The sequence below is a fragment of the Urocitellus parryii genome, chromosome 13 (genome assembly GCF_045843805.1).
Source record: "Urocitellus parryii isolate mUroPar1 chromosome 13, mUroPar1.hap1, whole genome shotgun sequence".
Taxonomy (NCBI): domain Eukaryota; kingdom Metazoa; phylum Chordata; class Mammalia; order Rodentia; family Sciuridae; genus Urocitellus; species Urocitellus parryii.
The window spans coordinates 10,771,144-10,777,502 of record NC_135543.1 but is presented as its reverse complement, the minus strand read 5'-3'; positions in this window follow the sequence as shown (position 1 = coordinate 10,777,502).

The window sequence follows — 6,359 nt, the reverse complement described above, 5'->3', positions numbered from 1 at the left end:
TGCCTCAATAGATGAGGGAGTTACAGGGATTCATCAACATGCACACATTTTTCCCTATTCGTCAGCAACTGCTAGAACCTGAACTGGAATCCAGATACACCTGTCTTCTGAGCCTTGCATTTAGCCTCTACAAGATTTTGGCTCTGCTTGGACAGATGGAATGAAGAAGAAATGGATGTTTCCTTCCAAAAACACAATGCCTGATGGCAGGGGAGACCCAATCTCCAAAATCTAGAAAGAATTATTCAACAAAGCAAGCTTGATGGAACCCACTATAGATTTGGGTTGACCGTGGTGTCAGAAATTCAGTGATAGGAGATCACTCAAAACTTCCTTTGAACAAATAGCCTGCTGCCTCCTGTAACCATGTTAGAGGAAATACCACAGGATTCCATTCGACTACTTTGGTTTGTCCTTTTTATATCTACAAGTAAATTTTAAAAGTTCAACATTCAATATTTTTTCATAAATAATGTGCTTTATTTTGGATTGCTTTAATTTACCGGGAAAAAAAAAGCTCTATGTATCATAAATAATAAATAAAGAAAACATTGTTGCAGCAACTTAGAAGGCAGGCATAAGGGAAATAATTTACTTCCAGTTTTGAGAAAGAAAAATCTAAAGGCAAACAAACCCTCAGGCCTAGATGTGACGTAAGAGTAAGAGCCTACAAGCCAAGTTCCTGCTGTTTTGTGTGCTTTTTCCAAACGGGAGTAGCCCAGGCTTTGCCGTCTGGCTAAACTGCCTTGGGCTGTCCACCATCATTCTCTGGTTGGGCATATGGATTCAAGGAATAACAGGAATCCAGGCTGTAATACTGTATGCGGTGGAAAAGGAGATCTGTGTAAAACAGGTTCTCCTTAATTAGTAGAGTAGGCTACTTTGCCCGGGGTGACTCAATGTTCTTATCAAAACACTTTCTAGTTATTTCAGGGACTCAGACTCCAGAGAGGTCAGGACTTTCTGTGACCTAGAGAGAGGCCTAATACTAACATAAAGAATATAATTGGCCTGAGAATTATAGAGTTTGTGATTAAAAGAGGAGAATTCATTTTATAGCTTTTAATTTGGTAATGGAATTTTAGCCACAGGCAGGCAGCCCATAGAAGAAGACACAGCTGAGTGATATGGTAAAAGGAAGGCCATTGTCCTGTCTTGTCAAATGTGAGCATTGCCATTAAAGTGAATTCAGCAGGTAAGGAGAGAAACTAAATTATCAGTGGGTGTTTTACACACTGGATTGAATGGGTGATCTCATCTCAACTTTGGATTCCACTGCTTTATACATTTAAAAAAAAATTAGTTGTAGATGGACACAATAACTTTTCTTTATTTATTTATTTTTTATGTGATGCTGAGGATTGAACCCAGTGCCTCACACATGCTGGATAAGTGCTCTAACACTGAGCCACTACTGCAGCCCCTTGCTTTATACATTTTTTAAAAAAATCTCCAATAGTTGAAGGATCAATAACCTGGTTCACAATTAACTGCTGTCTAATTATAAAGTTAGTGCATTTTTCAACTGAACTTCAAAGCAAAAAAAAATAAGCTTGAGTTCCCATAATTCCTTTGTCTACTGTTGTATCCTGGACGGTCACCTCCAAGGAAAACTTAAAGCTTCTTCAAGGGTGTGTGCAAAGACCACATTGGTTGGAATGAAATGCTGCTGACAGCAGCATTTACTAATGGGAAACTATGGATTTTCGAATCTCAGAGCAGACAATTACAAAGTGCACAAACTTCTTGGAGATATCTTCTCTTTTTGTCTGGAAATCAATAGTCCTGGTTTGGAATAGAAATGATCATATTTAACCCTTTGTGAAAATAATTAAAAATAAAGAAGTGATTATATTCATTGTCTGGATTGTGAAGTGAAATCTTATTATCATATGGCTGAGATGTTCGAAAATATTTTATCATTATAGAGTGTAGAAATAACCTCATTTTGTAATAAGGCTTATTTTTTGGTTAAAAAATTTTTTATGTTTTGTCTCTTTAAATTCTAAAAATGGATTTGGGCTCTCATATTTTTCATTAGAATCTCAATTAGAAAAAGCTCTTTATTATGGGTTATGACAAAAGATTATGGCAGATGGGGAGTGGGTAGTAAAATTCTGTCTTTCTAGCTTTCTTATATCCCTTAGGCATTTTTGAATTTTCTTTTTTACTCAAGAGTTTCTTTAGAGCTATTACTTCAAAATTCTTGTCTCTTCCTTCCCCTCTAAAATATTTTCAGATAATTCTTTAACAGTTTTGCTAGTTAGTATACTGAAGAACGACGTTTACCTTCAGGTATAAATTTCTGAGCTTTACCTCTTTTCTTCTATGCTGAGATTTTCCTTTCTTTTTTCTATTGTTAAGTTCATGAATAACAGTTAAAAAGAAAACATTAAAATTCTCTAAAGGTACCCAAGAATTATTAAAGCATTTAAAATGCACTTTTAGACCTGGTTGATGCTTTATGCCCATAGCAATCTTGCTAATGAGACCATTTACATTCATGAAATGAAAAGATGGTCTGTAAAAGCCATGAGATACATTTTTATACATTTAAATACATTAGAGGTGTTATCTGAATATTTGAATTGCAAGGCCAAGAGCCTCAATTATTTGAGAAGCATATTTAAAATAGCCAAGTTCCAGTTACAAAGAACGGTTTGAATTTTTTAAGGTTTATATTGCCAGGATATCATTTATAATGGGTGTTAATGATTATTCTTATTTAAAAATGAAACTGTACTATTTCTTGTTGAAGTGGATCATTAAAGCTTATTTTCATAATTTTCAGTCAATGTAATGCTATACTCGAGTCTCATAGTGTTTAAAACATTCCCTGATTCCAGTAAGTTGAGTCAGCTACGATACCTGTTTCTGAATATTAAGGTGCCATTTCAATAACTAAAGTAGGACGTGATTTAGGATATAGTTTACCTAGCTCCTTTCTTCAATATTGAGGGAACTTACACAAAACCTGTATTTTGTCATTCCACAATGTATACAGTTTTCCCTCATTATCCTAGGGAATTGCTTTCAGACACCCTGCAGATACCAAACTCTGAAAATGGTCAAGTGCCTTACCTAAAATGGCATAGTATTTTCAAATAACCTACAAATGTCCTTCAGTGTACTTTAGGTTACTTATAATACACAACACAATGTACTTGTTATATAAGTGGTCGCTTTACTATATAGTCTAGGAAATAGTGATTGCAGTGAGAAGAATGTTCATGTCTAGTTAGACACAGTTTATTTCTGAATATTTTCCATGTGTGGGCGGTTGACCCCACAGTTGTAAAACCCATAGACATGGAGAGTCTACTGTAATACTTCAAAAGTTCATGCTGTATATAATATACAATTTTATTCATCAAAACTAATTCTTTAGAAAAAAGAGATAACTTGTCTAAAGTCACACAGTGAGTGTTTGACCTAGGATCTGAGCCCAAACATGCTGGACACATATTTTAGGACACCACCCCTAACACACTGATATGCTTTGTTCTCCATGGCTGTCTCTGTTTTTAGAAAAGCCCTCAGCCAAAAGAAAAACACTGGAAGCTTACTAATATCTAAGTTGTATATTTCAAATATTTTTTTAAAAAGGAAAATGCAGCCAGGAGCAGTGGCGCAAACCTGTAATCCCAGCGGCTCACCAGGGTGAGGCAGGAGGATCGCGAGTTCAAAGCCATTCTCAACAAAAAGCAAGATGATAGGCAACTGAGACTCTGTCTCTAAATAAAATACAAAATAGGGCTGGGGATGTGGCTCAGTTAGCAAGTTCAATCCCTGGTGCCCATGTCCCCACCCCAGAAAAAAGGAAAATGGAATTTATTGTTTTACAAATGATTTGTCCATTTCATTTCCTTTCAATTCAGCAATATCAATGAAAATAAGGCCAGTCTGCATAAAAACTGAATCATAACAACTTCAAATTTTTAAGCATGTATCTACTTCCCATTGCACTGGCCACTGAATACCTTCAATAGTCAGAAAAAAATTATATATATATATATATATATATATATATATATATATATATATATATATGATGGTGTCATTTTTTTCACTTTTTAAATTTTAATAGGTTTTGATTTTTTAAAAAAACATTTTTAGGTTCATAGCAATATTCAGCTGAATGAGTTATCACCTGATCCACCATCATCAATATACTCCATCAGAATAATTAGTGTGGCACAATCCATGAAACAACCTGGACACATATTTATCACTCGAAGTCCATAGTTCATGACATCTTTTTCTCTCAAGGTTTTATATTCTATGCTTTGCAATGTCATGATGAAATCCAACATTAAACTACCACACAAAATATCTTCACTGCCCTAAAATCATCTATATTCTGCCTGTGCATCCTTCCCTCTCCTCTAATCCCTGAAAACACTGATCTGTTTATTATCACTTAATCTCACTTTTTACAGATCATTGTTTGGTTCATATAGCATGAAGCTTTTGCAAATAGGCATCCTTTACTTACTAATATGCCTTTAAATTTTTTCCCATGTCTTTTCATGACATGATAGTTCTTTTCAACTATGAATATTCCATTTTCTAGATGCACTTTCATTTACTTGTTCATTCACCTAATGAAAGACATCTTTGTTGCTTCCAACTTTGATAAATTATGGATAAAATTTCTGTAAGAGTCCATGTATATGTTTTTGTGTTATATAATTTTTCAGCATTTTCTGATGATTACGAAGGAGCAAGGTTCTGGGTAGTCTAGGAAGTGAAGTGTGTCAATCATGTTAGTTTCAAAAGAATTGTCAAATTTGTTTTTCAAAGTGGCCATGCCATTTAGAACTTTTACCATCAATGGAGTAGTTCCCATTGCTTCACATCCTTATGAGCTTTTGGTGTTCTGACTGTACTAGATTTTGGATATTTTGAACGTTGCATGGTAGTATTTCATTGTTCTTTCAACTTGTAAATCACTATTATTTTTTAATAGGAGCATGAGCCACACACACGTGCGCACATTCTTGTGTAGTGATCATATGCTGCAAATTTCTATTTTTTAAATTGTAAATTGACAATTTATAATAGTCCAAATTAGTGATATAAAGTATGATATTAAATTTATCAATTAATGTGGAATAATGAGTTGAATCTGGTTAACATCTGAATCAACTCAAAAATTTAATATTTTATTTGTTTGCAGAGAGAACCTTTGAAATTTTGTCTTGGTACTTTTGAGATGTTCAATACTCTATTATTAAATAAATACACCATACTGTGCAATAAAACTGCAGCAAATTTCCTCTTGTCTCAGATTTTGTGCTCTTGACCAACATCTCCACATTCCCCCACCACTAGCCTCAGCTCCCACCCACATCCCCACAGGCAGTGGGAATGGAGTTCCCCTCTGTAGAATGGGCTGGCTAAGAAATAAAAGTTAAAGCTAAGTGATAGTCTACCGTGCAGATGTACTATATCATCTTTATCCACTAATATGTTGATGAAAACAGGCTGATTCCATGTTTAGGCTACTGTGAGTAAGAATGCGAAGAACATTGGTGACACATACCTTTTCAACACCTGAATTTCAAAGCTAACTTTCTTTTTTGTGCTGCTATGGATGGAACCCAGGGCTTCCCACATGCTAGGTAAGCACTCTACTACTGACCACCAGCTTCAGCACATGATTTCAAAGCTTTTGGATAAATACCCAGAAGTGGGATCAAGAGACCATAAGTTAATTCTATTTTTAGTGTTTTTGAGGAATCACCATTAATTTTTCCATAACGGCCATATTAACTTACATTCTCACCAAATGTTTAGGAGGGTTTTCTTCTCTCTACATCCTTTATGACATTGGCTATGATCTTTTATTTAAAAGCCATTTCGACAGGTATGAGATGTTCTCTCATGATGTTTTTAATTAGCACTTCCTTAATGATTAGTAATGTTGAACAATTTGATTTCTCTCTGTTGGCCCTTTGTATGTCTTCTTTTCCAAAATTTCCGTTCAGGTCACCACTTGTCCGATTTTTAATTGGGCTTTTGTTTTCTTGACATTCAAGTGTCCTTACATATTTTAAATATTAGGTGATTATGCATCTAGAAAAATGGCTCTAAACTAAAATATTCCTAGTTTTCTAGACTTTTCTTGCTATTACAGAGACTTTATCATAAATATGTTCATAGACTTACATGAAGCAATATCAACACCTCTATTTCCATGATTTTTTTCCTTTACTAAGAGAATACTTCAATAGTTTGATTTGTATAAATTGTTTACTAAAGTTTTTAATGAGCTAAAAACATATTTATATCTAAATAAAATATATATATATATATGCAGAAATTAGCTCTGGAAAAGATTTGTAATTAAGTTAAAA